The sequence below is a fragment of the Rhinoraja longicauda genome, chromosome 17, assembly GCF_053455715.1.
Source record: "Rhinoraja longicauda isolate Sanriku21f chromosome 17, sRhiLon1.1, whole genome shotgun sequence".
NCBI classification, from domain to species: domain Eukaryota; kingdom Metazoa; phylum Chordata; class Chondrichthyes; order Rajiformes; family Arhynchobatidae; genus Rhinoraja; species Rhinoraja longicauda.
In genome coordinates this window covers 21,231,509-21,249,212 of record NC_135969.1, presented here as the reverse complement: position 1 = coordinate 21,249,212, position 17,704 = coordinate 21,231,509, and the positions used below count along the sequence as shown (strand labels likewise).

The 17,704-nt window shown below is 49.7% G+C and overlaps 1 protein-coding gene across 2 annotated transcripts in view; it reads right to left on the bottom strand.

Moving 5' to 3' along the window:
• LOC144601834 (6-phosphofructo-2-kinase/fructose-2,6-bisphosphatase 4-like) overlaps positions 1 to 17,395 on the bottom strand; it is a 61,456-nt gene extending 44,061 nt beyond the window's left edge. The window contains exons 1-2 of one of the 2 annotated variants that reach the window (XM_078414306.1): positions 17,280 to 17,324; positions 13,012 to 13,151 (exon numbers count right to left, since the gene is read on the bottom strand). The gene's annotated coding sequence lies outside the window, so the exon portion shown is untranslated. Of the gene's footprint in view, positions 1 to 13,011; positions 13,152 to 17,279 lie in introns of both variants that reach the window. The other variant, XM_078414305.1, reaches the window with a different exon arrangement.
• Positions 17,396 to 17,704: the final 309 nt, after the last annotated feature.

Genomic DNA, 17,704 nt, shown 5'->3' with positions numbered 1-17,704 from the left:
GTGCTAAACATTCTCACCGTCTGAGCTGCTGCGTGTATATAGACCTGCGTTTCATCCGTATTTTCCAGTTTTGCTTCTTTGAGGTAAGAAAATACTGATTTCAAAACTATTAATTAGGTGTATTTCCACAAAGGGTCTCGACCTGAAACATCAGCCATTCCTTCTCTCCAGAGATGCTACCTGTCCCGGCAAGTTACTCCAGCATTTTGTGTCTACAGGAGTGATGTGTTTCTGGGTGATATTATAGGGAGGGTTTGATCAGACAAACCACTCTGCTGGATGCTGACAACTGCAGCTGTCTAATCGTTGCACGAACAGCAGCTTCAAGTTTATAGTGGTCATCCATTGACATTCCGGACTGTAGCCACCGTTGGCACAAAGCAGCAATTAATTCCTTCAAACGTTTGATTTTTTTTTGCATCATTGACAATCCAAGAACCATTGAGAAAACCAAGAATAACTCATGGTTTGGGAAGTGTGACGTATTCCCGCTTGAGGAGCAGCTCCGGTACAAGTTACAATGCAAAAGAAAATCGTCATGATCTCGCTCACTCACCGAAGCATAAAGCAATAAAACCTACAAAATCATCGTATTTTTTACAAATTAACCATAAATACACCTAATTAATAGTTATGAAAGCAGTATTTTCTTACCTCGAAGAAGCAAAACTGGTAAATACGGATGAAACGCAGGTGTGTATACACCCAGCAGCTCAGCCGGCGTGAATGTTTAGCACAGGTGACTTATGACCTGCGCAAGTGCGGTCGAGATACCGAACTCGCTTATTCTCCATCACCGTCAAATCCTCAATCTTTGAAATATTTATCCAAATCCACTCTGAATTCATGATCCAGCCTCCGCCATGCTTGGGAGCAGAGAATTCCAGAGATTCACCACCCTTGGGAGCAGAGAACTCCAGAGATTTACCATCCTCGGGTGCAGAGAACTCCAGGATTCACCATCCTCAGAGAGGACATTTCTACATATCTCAGTTTTAAATAATTGCCTCTTATTTTGTAGCTCTGTCCCCGTGTTCGTTGCTCTCCTGCTTCCTACTACCTCTCAGAATCTCTTGATCTATTGTCCAGCACCAGGTTCAGTGGAAGCCAATGGTAACCACCTTCTAGTGACAAAATACCACAGTGCAGAATGTAGTGTTACAGCTTTATAGCTACAGTATCAGAGAAACTTGTGTAGATTAAAAAAAGCTGCAAGGGCTGCAATGAGGTAGGTTGGGGATCAGGATTACACCCTTAGTTTATGAGAGGTCCGTTCACTAGTCTGTTAAAACCAGGGTTGAAGCTGATATCGTTGTCAGTGAAGAAGGTTATCTATGATTACAATGGGAGCATAATCACCAGGGTTGGGCCGAGGAATGGCAGATGGAGTTTAATTCAAAGAAATGCAGTACTTACAGGGTCCTGGAAAGTGTTGTCGAACAGAAGGATCTATGAGTGCAGATACATAGTTCCTTGAAAGTGGCGACACTGAGGGCAGTGAAGACAGCATTTGGCAAGCTTGCAACTCTCTCACTGTTGATGACGTCTGTTCAATTATTTCTTGGCTTTTGTGTTTACGTCAATATTACTTCATTAGTTGAGGCGAGTTTTGACTCGTTCTGAGCCAGATAAGAGTGCTTTCAATGTGCAAACCTCTCTCTCTATGATGTTGCATTACACTGGGATAAGCAGTGTTGGGCAATCAAAGCACCCTGCGTGTAATGCCACATCACATCCATGCTGTGTAATCATGTGATTTAACTTACATCCTTGGATATTTATGTCTGTTACAAATGTACACCGTGAACCTTAATGTATTTCAGATGTGAGAATTCAAATGGTAGTTATTGAACCTGCTTAGTTCAATAAAGCACATGTTGTCCGCTTATGCACAGAGACCTATCCAAGTAGTATAAGAAAATAACTTCCGATGCTGGTACAAATCGAAGGTATTTATTCACAAAATGCTGGAGTAACTCAGCAGGTCAGGCAGCATCTCGGGAGAGAAGGAATGGGTGACGTTTCGGGTCGAGACCCTTCTTCAGACCTATCCAAACTATCGATGTTCTTAAAAATTGCAACCAGGTTGTGGACAAATCACAAATGTATTAATTGCAGTAATTTGCAAAAGTTAATTGGTATACAGTATTAATTACTGGGTACAACTGTTAAGATTACAGAAAGACTTCCTTACTTGTTAAAAATGCCATTTAATCGTGTTGGTGGGGTTTTCATTAATAAACATTTCCTCTCTACATTGTTGCATTATAGGGCACTGTGCCAGGTGTGCCACGATTGGCCGGGTGTTCAGGGTCTGAGGTCTAGTGTCCAGGATTGGATGAGAGGGAAGTCGGAAACTGTGGGATCATCCAGGATGGAGACGAGGGGAAATGGGAACGGCTCAGATATCCAGCTCATTGTGCAAAGGCCGAATAACACGGAACCTGCAGTTTCCACAATGTTGCAACTTAGGGTTTGACTTAGGCAATATCAATATCATCCCATGTATTATGATTCATATGTTTAAAATTACATTAGTCATAGAAGCAGAATTAGGCCTTTTGACCAATCAAGTCTACTCTGCCCTTCAATCATGGCTGATCTATCTTTCCCTCTCAACCCCATTCTCCTGCCTTCTTCCCAGAACCCTTACTAATCAAGTATCTGTCAATCTCTGCCTTAAAAATATACAATGACGTGGCCTCCACAGCCGTCTGTGGCAATGATTTCCACAGATTCACCACCCACTGATGAAAGAAATTCCTCTTCATTTCCTTTCTAAAGGCATGTCCTTTTATTCTGAGACTGTCGCTCATCCTATATTAACCCAATCATCCCCGGGATCATTCTCCTAAACCTTCTCTGGACCCTCTCCAATGCCAGCACATTCATCCTCAGACATGGGGCCCAAAACTGCTCATAATACTCCAGACACGGTCCGACCAGTGCCTTATAAAGCCTCAGCATTACATCCCTGTTTTTATATTTTAGTCCTATTGAAATAAATGATAACATTGCATTTGCCTCCCTTACCACAGATTCAACTTGCAAATTAACCTTTTGGGAATCCTGCACCAGCACTCCCAAGTCCCTTTGCACCTCCGATTTCTGATTCCTCTCTGCATTCATTGTCAGTGAATCTTCTGCCTCAAGTTTAATGAATGCGTAACCCTGCATTTTCAGCATAATCCTGGACAACATTTATCTACTGCTCATGGCTCTGAGTTCACCAGGGAGAGAGTACATCCATCACTATGGGTATTGGTGTGAGGGCAAGGAAATAATCTGGTGTTTCCTACAGTCCAGAGAGACACCTCAACAACTAGTGAATTATTGTTGCATCCAGCATTTCAGTGCCATTTTAAAACATGAATATAATGAAAGCATTTGAGATTGCTGTGAAGTTCTAAGTTCAAAGATGACTCAAGGAAATATCTTGACCAACAATTCCCTCTCAACCAAAAATTCTAAACAACTCGGTTATCTTCCATGTCTGCGGGACCTTTCTCGATCGCATTGCCCATTTGTCCATCACGATGCTCCATTCAAAACAAGCCAAATGGTTTTAAAGCTCACTGGGATTTGAAGACAGGGAAGGGGTTGTACAAATACAAAGTATTTTGATAAAAAGATGGCATTAGTTGAACAAATATCTGTTGAAAATTGACACAAATGAATCTAGAGGGTGATCCAATAACCATTCTGCAAACTGTCTGTGGCAATCAATAGCAATGCTGTGGGTGGTACGAACTAATTTTAATACATCTTTCGACACAATGTTTGCAAAGAGCCTTGTTAGAATAAATGTGGAGGGATCTGAGATCGTGTCACACCATCCACAATCCTTAGAAGGATGAGAGGAGATCTTATCGAAACGTATAAGACTATTAAGAGGTTGGACACGTTAGAGGCAGGAAACATGTTCCCAATGTTGGGGAAGGCCAGAACAAGGGGCCACAGTTTAAGAATAAAGGGTAGGCCATTTAGAACGGAGATGAGGAAAAACTTTTTCAGTCAGAGTTGTGAATCTGTGGAATTCTCTGCCTCAGAAGGCAGTGGAGGCCAATTCTCTGAATGCATTCAAGAGAGAGCTAGATAGAGCTCTTAAGGATAGCGGAGTCAGGGGGTATGGGGAGAAGGCAGGAACGGGGTACTGATTGAGAAGGATAAGCCATGATCACATTGAATGGCGGTGCTGGCTCGAATGTCCGAAGGGCCTCCTCCTGTACCTATTGTCTATTGTCTAATCTGCTCTACCTTTGAGCTGGAACAAGTTCCGACTGTTTCATGAGATCTGGCATGAGAGGCTCCGCTCTCCTGAGCACCAACGTCCCTCCCGGGCATCAACCTCAATCCCGTGCACTGACGTCCCCCACTCACAGCTCCCCTGGGCACCAACCTCCCCCCCGGGCACCAACCTCTCACCCCCCCCCCTCCCTCCCCGAGCACCGACCACACTCCCAGCAACACTCAGGCGCATTCATCCACCCACTTCATTTTCATCAACTGCACATTTGGATCACAGATAGGTGGAGGAGCAATAGAGTTATAGTAGAGAGGGAATTTTAACCCTCATTATTGACCGACATTGCCTTGGTGCAAGAGGTTTAGATGGGCTGGATTCTGTACAGTACAGCCAGCAGATGTAGATAATAATGCTCAAAACGTGGCTTCATTGGACTTTGCCTGGGAGATGGGGCCAGGCAAGTGTGGAAGTGTCAGCGCGGGAGCATGCGGGGGAGGGTGATCATATTTCTGAGAGTTTTAGGATAGTTAAGGAATAAAATAATGCAAGTTAACATCGACAGTGGTAGGACAGGACTTGGCAGCAACAGACCGGGAATAGCTGCTTGTAAATAGGTTAGCATCCAACAAATGGAATGGTGAGAGCTCAGGGCCAACATGTTCTGTAAGGGAGAAAGGACTGGGTGGCAAGATTAGGGAACCCTGGATGACAAGATTGGGGAACTATGGATGACAAGAGATATCAAGGGTTTGATTGAAGAAAAATGGAAGCATGTGGCAGGTATAGGCGATTGAGAACAGGGGAGAATATTATGGAGTAGAGTGTGTAGGACAGTATTTAAAGTCGTCGTGGCTATCCCTCGAAGTCGAGGATGATGGTCTACGTTCCGTTGATTTTATGAACCCTCAGGTGGCTTATGTCCAAAGTTGAGCGATTGAATCAAGCATTCACCGCTTCCGTGCCGGTTCTTGACGAGAAGCTTCCAGTCATCACGTAGCCTGCTCCCATCGCCCTTCCCCCATCGCCGAACGTCTTGAGTGAGGTTTTGTGCTGCTCACAGAACGAAGACGCCTGTGCGTGTGTTTGTTTAACATGTCCTTGATGTTGCACTCCAAGAAGCACACGGTCCTTCACAAACCAATCAACTAATTCCAATAGCAAGGGAGCCAAGACAATTGGAGCTGATTGATCTGTTGCAGCCTTCATCCGCCTTCTCAGCCGTTGAGTTCAAGATAACTTTGTCCGCCTGGTCCGCCATTGAGGTCTTGTAGGTTGGATCGTTCTTAGCCTGGACCCTCATCCTTGACCTTACCGCCACGGGTGGCCCTACCACAAGCTAGTGCTTCCGAAGGCATCGCTCTCAGAATCATGGGGGCACTCAAGCCTCTTCACCACGACAAGGTGAACGATCCGAAGAGGTATTTAAAGTAATTAAGAGGGTAAAGAAGGGTCATACGATTTCACCGGCAGGCAAGGTTATGGAGAATCCAAGGCATTTTATAAGCTTAATCAGAACAAGAGGGTAAACAAGGAAAGAGTGAGGATCAAAGTTGGTGTAGCCAGCAGATGTGGGAGGTGTCATAAATAAATATTGTCTGTATTGACTAAAGAGAGAGACCTGTTGGGGGGGGGGGGGGGGTCAGGGAGAGGGGCAGTGATATTCTGCATCACCTAGGCATTAAGAAAGATATGTTGTTACAAGTCAGAGAGCATAAAAGTGAACAAATCCCAGTGTCTGATGCAATATATCAGTCTGCTACAGCAGGCAAGGCAGGGGAGTGTTGCAAAGATGCTGACTACAAGTGAGGGGATCACGTGACTGGAAGGCAGCAATTGTGGCCTCTTCAGTTAAGGGATGCAGGGAGAAGACAAAATTGCAGGGTATGGAAATCATTGGGCAAAATACTAAGGGATAGCATTCTTTTACATACGGGATTGATTAGGAATAGTCAGCAAGGCTCTGTTCGTGGGGAGATACCGCCTTACTAAGTTGCCAGGGCAAGCTGGCAAATTGGATCCAAAATTGGCTTACTGATAGGAGGCAGTGGGTGGTAGTGGAGGTTGCATGTCTGACTGGATGCCTGTGACCAGTGATGTACCTACAATTACAGTGCTGGACCCTTGCTATGTGATTTAGTAAGTTTTTTAAATGACACAAAAATGTGTGTGCTGTAGGTAGGGAGGCTATAGCATGATATTTGTCAGCTGAAAGTTGAGAGGAGTGTGGCAGATAACATTTTTATCCTGACAGGTGCAAAGTGGTGCAGCTTGGAAGGTCAAAGAAGGGAGGACATCCAGAGTAAACTGCAGACCCCTAGGGAGTGATGATCAGAGGGACCTTGTGATACACCCACAGATCCCTGAAGCTAGCAGCTAGAAGAATAGGTGGTGAAGAAATGTGGGTGAGTCTTTCATCAGCCTGGGATAGAATCTAACAGCAGGGATGTCATGTTTCAACTTTATAAAACATTGGTTAAACCACACCTGAAACACTGTGTGCAGTTCTGGTCACTATAGGACAGGCGTGATGGAACTGGAGAGTGCAAAAGCCTAGAAGCAGATTGCCAGCCTCACGTGACTGCATTGCAGTGCAAACAATATCTGATAAGATGAAATGGTGTTGTCCAGGTCGAGATAAACAACAGCTGGATTATGGGAGTCAGGAAGTCATGTTGCAACTGTAGAAAGCTTTGGTTAGGCCACATTTGGAGAATTGTGTGCACTTCTGTTTGCTCCATTACAGGAAGGATGTGGAAACTTTGGAGGGGATGCAGAGGAGATTTACAAGAATGCTGCCTTGATTAACGAGTATGAGCTAAAATAAAAGTTTGGGCAAACTTGGCTTGTTTTCTCTCGAGCGTCGGAGGCTGTGGGGAGACCAAAAAAAAGGTACAGAAAATTATGAGAGGCATAAATAGAGTAGATGGTCAGAATCTTTTTCCAGGATGTAAATGTCAAATACTGGAGGGCATAGCTTTACGGTCAGAGGGGAAATGTTGAAAGGGCACGTGTGATGCAAGTTTATTTTTAACGTATAGAAAATGGTGGATGTCTGGCAGGAGAAGTGGTGGAAGCAGAGACAGCAGCAAAGTTTAAGAGGCTTTGAGGCAGTCACACGCATAGGTGGGGATTGGGGAGTTACAGACGATGTATAGGACGATGGGCATAGTTTAATTTGGCATCATAGTCAGCACTGACACGGCGTGCTGATTGCATGATCAAAGTGAAAGGAAAATACATTCCAATGTCCCTCTGAGAGAAGTAGTTCTTTCTCAGATCCCTTCTAAACCTCTTAACCCTTGCACTAGGCTGTTAATATAGAAACATAGAAAATAGGTGTTGGAGGGGGCCATTTGGCCCTTCGAGCCAGCACCGCCATTCCTTGTGATCATGACTGCTCATCAACATGTTGCCCTCTAATTTTGGACACCACTGCTCTGGGGAATAGATTTCCACTATCAATCCCCCACATCATTCTGTACACCTCTATCAGGTCCCCCTTGGTCTCCGCCCCCAGAGAAACCAATCCAGCCTCTCCAGTCTGCCCTCATAACTGAGTCACACTCACAAGAAACATCATTTGATGCTCCCCTGCAGCCAGTCCTGGGCAATCACCTCCTTTCTATAATGCAGTGACCACACATGCTCTCGTACTCCAGCTGTGGCATAATAATCTATAAACTAAAACTCTCGTTTGTTCACTTGTTCCTGAACTACAGCCAAAACGATACACGACAGCGCGACAATTTTAGGCCCACCTTACTCACCGTGGTCCCGTGGTCCTATGAAGAAGTTTTATTGAAATTGGTGTTATATCTTTTGTTATTCACATTTTAAAGTTTTTTAAAAACGCGCATGCACAGTTGAGGTTCCGTTGGTCTGGTACTTACGTAAGATGGCCGTCGCATCCCCGCGTGCGCAGAACAAATGCGTCCGCTCGTGCACAGTTGGGGCCTGTTGAGCAGGGCTCGGCCGCCTGTTTCTTGGGGGAAGGAGAGCCAGGCCTGGTGCCGGGGGGAAGCAGCCAGAGCCTGGGCCTAGCCATGACCGGGTAACCGCAAGCCTGAGGTGGGCCAAGGGGAAGGCGGCAGCAGCAGCAGCGGCGGTGAGGCCGGCTGTTTGTGGAGGTGGAGGCCGAGGCCTGGGCCTGCCCTCGGCTCCCCCATCCCCCCTCCTCTCCCCGGCCGGCTCAGGGACAAGGGAGAGTCAGTGGATGTGGTGTACCTCGACTTTCAGAAAGCCTTCGACAAGGTCCCACATAGGAGATTAGTGGGCAAAATTAGGGCACATGGTATTGGGGGTAGGGTACTGACATGGATAGAAAATTGGTTGACAGACAGAAAGCAAAGAGTGGGGATAAATGGGTCCCTTTCGGAATGGCAGGCAGTGACCAGTGGGGTACCGCAAGGTTCGGTGCTGGGACCCCAGCTATTTACGATATACATTAATGACTTAGACGAAGGGATTAAAAGTACCATTAGCAAATTTGCAGATGATACTAAGTTGGGGGGTAGTGTGAATTGTGAGGAAGATGCAATAAGGCTGCAGGGTGACTTGGACAGGTTGTGTGAGTGGGCGGATACATGGCAGATGCAGTTTAATGTAGATAAGTGTGAGGTTATTCACTTTGGAAGTAAGAATAGAAAGGCAGATTATTATCTGAATGGTGTCAAGTTAGGAGGAGGGGGAGTTCAACGAGATCTGGGTGTCCTAGTGCATCAGTCAATGAAAGGAAGCATGCAGGTACAGCAGGCAGTGAAGAAAGCCAATGGAATGTTGGCCTTCGTAACAAGAGAAGTTGAGTATAGGAGCAAAGAGGTCCTTCTACAGTTGTACCGGGCCCTGGTGAGACCGCACCTGGAGTACTGTGTGCAGTTTTGGTCTCCAAATTTGAGGAAGGATAGTCTTGCAATGGAGGGCGTGCAGCGTAGGTTCACTAGGTTAATTCCCGGAATGGCGGGACTGTCGTATGTTGAAAGGCTGGAGCGATTGGGCTTGTATACACTGGAATTTAGAAGGATGAGGGGGGATCTTATTGAAACATATAAGATAATTAGGGGATTGGACACATTAGAGGCAGATAACATGTTCCCAATGTTGGGGGAGTCCAGAACAAGGGGCCACAGTTTAAGAATAAGGGGTAGGCCATTTAGAATGGAGATGAGGAAGAACCTTTTCAGTCAGAGGATGGTGAAGTTGTGGAATTCTCTGCCTCAGAAGGCAGTGGAGGCCAGTTCGTTGGATGCTTTCAAGAGAGAGCTGGATAGAGCTCTTAAGGATAGCGGAGTGAGGGGATATGGGGAGAAGGCAGGAACGGGGTACTGATTGAGAGTGATCAGCCATGATCGCATTGAATGGCGGTGCTGGCTCGAAGGGCTGAATGGCCTACTCCTGCACCTATTGTCTATTGTCCCCACACCGCCCAGACTCCAGCGGCTCAGCAACAGTGGGAGAGTGGCCGCCGTCTACCACTGAACTTCCCCGCATTTGGACGGGACAGGACTCGACTCTCTTCTCCCCCCCCCCCACCCCCCCCCCCCCCCCCCCGCCCCCCCCCCCGCTTGGACTCTGATGACCACTGGCTCCTCAAAATAAATGGGATGATCATTTTTATCCATAAGCAACGCTACATCCAGTGCACTGCCAAGCCTGGCACCGCCAGTGATATTTTGAAGAACGATACTGAAAGTTTCCTTCTCCTCAGGAAGGGGTATTCTTTGACGATTCACCACTTTTAAAGCTTGCCGCACCCCGGAGGGGGTAAACATCGATAGTGAAAGCAGGGTCCAATCTCCGGCAAATAGTGAACTAACACGACCATCTTATCCTCTTGAGTTGAGTGTAGTTTATTGTCACGTGTGCCGAGGTGCAGTGAAAAGCTTTTGTCGCGTGATTGAGAAGATTGAGGGGGGATCTTACAGAAACTTACAAAATTCTTAAGGGGTTGGACAGTCTAGATGCAGGAAGATTGTTCCCGATGTTGGGGAAGTCCAAAACAAGGGGTCACAGTTTAAGGATAAGGGGGAAGTCTTCGAGATGAGAAAGTTTTTTTTCACACAGAGAGTGGTGAATCTGTGGAATTCTCTGCCACAGAAGGTAGTTGAGGCCAGTTCATTGGCTATATTTAAGAGGGAGTTAGATGTGGCCCTTGTGGCTAAAGGGATCAGGGGGTATGGAGAGGTACGGGATACTGAGTTGGATGATCAGCCATATTGAATGGGTGAATGGCCTACTCCTGCACCTATTTTCTATGTTTCTATGTGCTATCCAGTCAGCGGAAAATCAATGCATGGCTACGTCATGGGGGTCAAAGGCTACGGGAAGAAGGCAGGAGGCAGGAAGAAGGCAGGAGAATGGGGTTGAGAGGGAAAGATAGATCAGCCATGATTGAATGGTGGGGTAGACTCGATGGGCCAAATGGCCTAATTCTGCTCCTATGACTTATGAACAAGATTACAATCTCGCCATTCAGTGTACAGACACGTGATAAAGGGAATAATGTGCCGGGCCGGGAGGCGGATTGCTACGGTAATCACGGGTTGCTCCCGGGAGGGGGGGGGTGGGGGGTGGGGAGAGGGAGGGGGAAGGGAGGGAGGGGGAGGGGGAAAGGAGGGGTAGGGGAAGGGCGAGGGGGGGAGGGAGGAGGGGGAGGGAGGAGGGGGAGGGAGAAGGGGGAGGGAGGAGGGGGAGGGAGGAGGGGGTGGAGGAGGGAGAGGGGAGGGGGTGGGAGGGGGTGGAGGAGGGGAGAGAGAGGGAGGTGTAGGGGAGGGAGGGGGCGAGGGGGAAGGGGAGGGAGGGGTGGAGGAAGGAATGGTGGAGGGGGAGGGAGAAGATGGGGAGGGGGGGAGGAGGGGAGGGAGGGGGGGAGGAGGGGAGGGAGGGGGAAGAGGGGAGGGAGGGGGAGGAGGGGAGGGAGGAAGGGAGGGGGAAGGGAGGGGGAGGAGGGAGGGGAGGGAGAGGAGGGAGGGAGGGGGGAGGGAGGGAGGGGGAGGAGGGGAGGGAGGGAGGGAGTGGAGGGGGGAGGAGGGGAGGGAGGGAGGGGGGAGGAGGGGAGGGAGGGAGAGGGGAGGGAGGGAGGGGGGGAGGAGGGGAGGGAGGGGGGGGGAGGAGGGGAGGGAGGGAGGGGGGGAGGAGGGGAGGGAGGGAGGGGGGGAGGAGGGGAGGGAGGGAGGGGGGGAGGAGGGGAGGGAGGGAGGGAGGAGTGGTGGGAGGGAGGGAGGAGTGGTGGGAGGGGGGGAGGAGGGAGGAGTGGTGGGAGGGGGGAGGAGGGAGGAGTGGTGGGAGGGGGGGAGGAGGGAGGGAAGAGGGGAGGGGAGGGAGGAGGGGAGTGGGGGGGAGCTGCACCAATGCAGGAGAGGCAACCCTAGGGAGGTGGGGCGGGAGAGGGAGAGGGAGGGGGAGAGAGGGAGAGCGGGAGGGAGGGAGGGAGGGAGGGAGGGAGGGAGGGAGGGAGGGAGGGAGGGAGGGAGGGAGGGAGGGAGGGAGGGAGGGAGGGAGGGAGGGAGGGAGGGAGGGAGGGAGGGAGGGGAGAGGGAGGGAGGGAGGGAGGGAAGGACGGGGAAGGGGAGGGACGGGGAGGGGACGGGGGAGGGGGGTGCGAGGGGGGAGGGAATGGTGAGGGTGGAGGGAGGGAGGGGGAGGGAGGGAGGGGGAGGGAGGGAGGAGGGAGGGGGAGGGAGGGAGGAGGGAGGGGGAGGGAGGGAGGAGGGAGGGGGAGGGAGGGAGGAGGGAGGGGGAGGGTGGGGGAGGGAGGGAGGGAGGAGGGAGGGTGGAGGGACGGGGGCAAGGGGAGGGGGAGCAGGAGGGGGTCGAGGGGAGGGAGGGGTAGGAGGGAGGGGTAGGAGGGAGGGGGCGAGGGGGGGAGTGGGGGAGGAGAGGGTGCTGCACCAATGCAGAGTGGTTTGGGCCCACTTGGCCTGCTGTTTGATAAAATTGCACCATAACCTCCAGCTTTTATAGTCTAAAGAAGGCAAACTATACAAATGTGTTCTTTACCTGCTTATCAACATCCTGGTACGTATCTTTGAGCCAACATCCTACTAATCCTCAATCCTCCATCGGCCCCCACCAGCTGTGCCTCTGTCAACCCCATATTAGTGTTTCCCAAGCGTACCACCTCACATGTATCAGCATTAACTCCCATCTATCAGTGTTCTGTTGCCCGTTCTAACCTCAGTGCTGCGCCCCCCTCAGTATTGCCCCTCCCACATTGAGAGCCGCTTAAACATGGCTCCAAGTCTCTGGAAGGAATCTTGAACCCACGATGGCCAAATGCAGCCACGCGAACAGTTGCCTGAGTGGACAGGATAACAACATGATGTAGTTGAAGCGTTTTGGGGTGTTTTCTGAGGGAACCGATAAGTTCAATGAATACCGTCTTATCTGCCTGTGTTGCAACTCACTCTGCTGATCAGCAAAAGGGTTTCAAGACTTGCAACTGGTTACTACTCTCAGTTTACCAACAATAACTCTCTTCAAACAGCTTCCCGAAAACTAAAATTAGCTCAGAAATGACCCCAGTCTAAATCGCAAACAGGGCTTCATGCAGTAAACATTTCCAATGCTGCCCCTGCTCTGTGCTCCTGTTGTGCCTCAAATGAAGCTCAAATGACCAAGCACAAATCTCGTCACAACCTCAATAGACACAGGCTGACTTTTAACTAACTTAATAATACAGCAGATATCCTCTACGTCATGTTTATCCAAGGTTCGAGTGGTCAAGGCACCAGCAATGTAACAGATATTAGTCCACGCCTCGTACTTACAGCAAGTCTGGTCTGTCCTCCAGTGAATGGACGCAGCACATTATTGAAGCGGGTGCCTCTCAGCAGAGACGAGGTTGGATTCCACAAGTGACGCTGAACCTCCTTTGGCTGCTCAGGGTTTTATATTTAGATGGATGCCTCTGTCAGAATGTGGAGATCATTTACCATCTGATTACAGACCAGCAAAGTCCACAACCTTTCCCATCTGCCAGGCAATGGTCATGAATTTTTTTTTTTTAAATCACAATATAAATGTTATTTATTTCCAATAAATCGAGGGAATTAATGAAAAATTACAACAGTTTCAAAGGTTAACTATGGTAAAAGCAATTGAGATTAATAGTTAATCCAAGCACAATGCCAGCCTCCCTCACCACTCGATCACAATATTCCATCAGTCCCAGTCATCCACAAGAACACAGCATAGTTAAGTGTAGAAAGGAACTGCAGATGCTGGTTTAAACTGAAGATAGACAAAATGCTGGAGTAACTCAGCGGGACAGGCGTTAATCCAGCATTTTGTGTCTATCTTTGGTTTAAACCAGCATCTGCAGTTCCTTCCGACACTTAACTATGCTGTGTTCTTGTGGATGTGGATGTGGGACTGATGGAATATTGTGCTCGAGTGGCGAGGGGGGCTGGCATCGTGCTTGGATTAACTATTAATCTCAATTGTTATTACCATAGTTAAAGTTTGAAACTGTCTCTGGATAGAAGGAATGGGTGACATTTTGGGTCCAGTCTGAAGAAGGGTCTCCACCAGAAAAATCATCCATTCCTTCTATCCAGAAATGCTGTCTGTCCCACTGAGTTACTCCAACATTTTGTGTCTATCTACAGCATAAAGCCCAGATACTGTACAATGTCCCTTTACATCACAGAATCACAGGACAAGCAAGGCCAAGTTCACTGCAACAGACCGATGCTCCATTCTCCGTGTCCACTCTGCCACCGGCTCAACGTCCTACAGAGTGGGTCAACTCCCTCCAACAGAACATACAGCAAGGGCTGGACGTTCCACAGTTGACTAACATACACCTTCATGGAGTGATCATTTTTCAGAGTGTCAGGGCAATTAATGATGGGAAACACGGAGATAGTAGATGAATTAAACATGCATTTTGTATCAGTCTTCACTACAGAGGATATAAGTAACATTCCAGAAACGATTGTCCTTTGGGAATTAGAAGGGAGGAACGGCGGGAAATGCCAGTCATTGGGGCAGCGGCACTGAGCGAACTGTCCGCTGACATCTCACATCGTGACGCACTCCATCCCCGGATGGGCAAGTAAGAGGCCAGTGACAGAGGCGATTGATTAGTTTTACGTAATTCCCTAGATTTGGCAAAGGTCCCGTTACATTGGGAGATAGCAAATATAACAACTTTATTCAAAAGAGAAGGGGAAGTGGAACATGGGAAACAACAGGTCACTTTGTTAACAAGCATCGTGTGACCAGCATCAATATGGTACAGTGAGTAAAATCATGTCTGGCCAATGATTGGAATTCTTTAAAGAAGTAAATTGCCGTAGACGAAGAGGAATCAGTGGGTGCCCAGCGCCAGGGTCTCCACAGGGCATTTCAGCAGGTGGTGCATCAAAGGGCCACCACCACCCTGTGTAGGAACTTTCCTCAGATCTATCTCATTATCACCTCAAACCTGAGCCCTCTAGTTCTAGGCTCCTCTGCCCTGAGTAAACAGCTCTATCTATCCTATCTGTGGTCCTCATAATTTTATAAATCTCAGCCCCCCACATTCCAATGAGAATAAGCTCAATCTATCCAATCTCTCATAACCACAGCCCTCTATTCCATGCAACATCCTGGTGAATCTCTTCTGCACTCTCTCTCGCCGCCACATCCTCCCTGTAATGTGGCGACCAGAATTGTTAAGAATATTCAATCTAACTAATATTTAGCACAATTGCTACATGATATTCCAACACTTATACATGTTGCCTCAACCTATAAAGGTAACCATTCCAAATGCCTTCTTCATTACCCTATCATCCTGTCAGGGAGTGATGGACTTGTACCCCAAATTTTTCTGCACATTAATTCTTTCTATATAGAATTCCAGAACTTGACTATGATGGCAATCAGTACACATAGGACTCACCCCCCAGTGAGGGTCAGTATGTGTGGGACCCATCCCCCAAGTGAGAGGGGGTGGGGGTGGGGTGTGTGTGTGTGCGCGCGCGCGTGCGTGCGTGCGTGTGTCTCCCCGCCTCCCCCAGTGAGGGTCAGTGTGTGTGTGTGACCCGTCAGCCAGTGAGGGTCAGTGTGTGTGTGTGTGTGTGTGTGTGTGTGACCCATCCCCCAGTGAGGGTTAGTGTGTGTGTGACCCATCCCCCAGTGAGGGTTAGTGTGTGTGTGACCCATCCCCCAGTGAGGGTTAGTGTGTGTGACCCGTCACCCAGTGAGGGTCAGCGTGTGTGTGTGTGTGTCGGACCCATCCCCCCCCCCCCCCCCGTGAGGGTCAGTTTGTGGGGGGGCCATCTACCAGTGAGAGTCATAAGATCATGTCATAGGAGCAGAATTGGGCCATTTGGCCCATCACGTCTACTCCCCCATTCAATCATGGCTGATCACCTTACCCTCTCAACCCCATTCGCCTGTCATCCCCTCATAACCCTTGACAACCTTACTAATCAAGAATCTGTCAATATCTGCCTTAAAAATACCCATTGACTTGGCCTACACAGCGGTCTGTAAAAATGAATTCCACAGATTCACCACCTTCTAACTAAAAAAATTCCTCCTTACCTTTCTAAAGGTACATCATTTCATTCTGCAGCTGTGCCCTCTGGTCCTAGACTTTCCCACTCGTGGAAACATCCTATCCACAAAACAGTCGATCCATGCCTTTCACAATTCAGTAAGCTTCAATGAAGTCTACCCTCATCCTTCTCAACTTCAGCAAGTACAGGTCCAATGCTGTCCAACAGTCATCATACATTAGCCCAATCATCCCTAGGATCATTCTTGTAAACGTCCTCTGGACCCTCTCCAACGCCATCACACCCTTCCTCAGATTTGGGGCCCAAAACTACTCACAATACTCCAAATATGCCTTATAATGCCTCATCATTACATCCCTGTTCTTCTATAGTCCTATTCTAGTCCTCTCAAAATGAATGCAAACATTGCATTTGCCTTCCTCACTACCGATTCAACTTACAAATTAATCTTTTGGGAATCCTCCACCAGCACTCACAAGTCCTTTTGCACCTCCAATTTCCAAATCTTCTAATCATTTAGAAAATAGTTTACGTCTTTATTCCTACTACCAAAATGCATGACTGCAAACTTTGCTACGCAAAGGGTCGGTGTGTGTGTGACCTGTCCCTCAGTCAGGGTCAGTGTGTGTAGGACCTGTCCCCCAATGAGGGTCAGTGTGTGTGTATGTGTGTGTGTGTGGGGGGGGGGCGGGGGACCAGTCCCCCAGTGAGTTCAGTTCAGTTTATTGACACGTGTGCCGAGGTACAGTGAAAAGCTTTTGTCACTGTCGGTCAGTGGGTCAGTGTGTGTGGGACCAGTCCCCAGTGAGGATCAGTGTGTGTGTGAATGTATGTGTGGACGACCCATCCCCCAGTGAGGATCAGTGTGTGTGAACGACTCGTCCCCTAGTGAGGGTCAGTGTGTGTGAGTGTGTGGATGACCCGTCCCCTAGTGAGGGTCAGTGTGTGTGAGTGTGTGGATGACATCCCCCCAAGTGAGGGTCAGTGTGTGTGACCTGTCCCCTAGTGAGGGTCAGTGTGTGTGTGTGGATGACCCGTCCCCCAGTGAGGGTCAGTGTGCATATGTGGACAGCCCCCCCCCCCCCAAGTGAGGGTCAGTGTGTGTGACCTGTCCCCTAGTGATAATCAGTGTGTGGATGACCCGTCCCCCAGTGAGAGTCAGAGTGTGTGACCTGTCCCCTAGTGAGGGTCAGTGTGTGTGACCTGTCCCCTAGCGAGGGTCAGTGTGTGGATTAACCGTCCCCCAGTGAGGGTCAGTGTGTGTGACCTGTCCCCTAGTGAGGGTCAGTGTGTGTGTGGATGACCCGTCCCCCCAGTGAGGGTGTGTGTGTGTGACGCCTCCCCCAGTGAGGGTCAGTGTGTGTGTGTGGGTGTGGGGTGGACGGGGCGGGGACCTGTCCCCCAGTGAGGGGTGGCTGCTTCGGGCCTGGCTTGGGCGAGCGGCCCCGGAGGCCGGCGCTCGGCGCTGCACCGGGCGAGCGAACAGACTGCGGGCGCGGGGTCGCTCCGTCCAAGAGGCCTCTTACCTGGGCCTTGGGCGACTGCACCTCCCGCATCACCGGGAGCTGAGGTGACCATCGGCCAGGCGTAGGGTGCCGCCCCCTCTCCTCCTTGGCGCCCGGGCCCGCCCTCACAGACCCCGCCTACCCGTCACAGAGCCCCCCCCCCTCCGTGTCACCGAGCCCCTCACACGTCACATCGCCTCGCCCCGCCCCCTCCGTCTCACCGAGCCCCTCACACGTCACATCGCCCCGCCCAATCACATTCCCCACCTGGTTCCGCCTAGTCCCGCCCTCAGCGCCCCGGCAACGCCCACACAGGCCCCACCCACACAGGCCCCAGGCCCCGCCGCCCACAGCAACCCGCCGCCGCCCACAGCAACCCGGCACCGCCCACATAGACCCCGCCCACCGCGCTCCGGTGCCGCCCACACAGGCCCTGCCCACAGCGT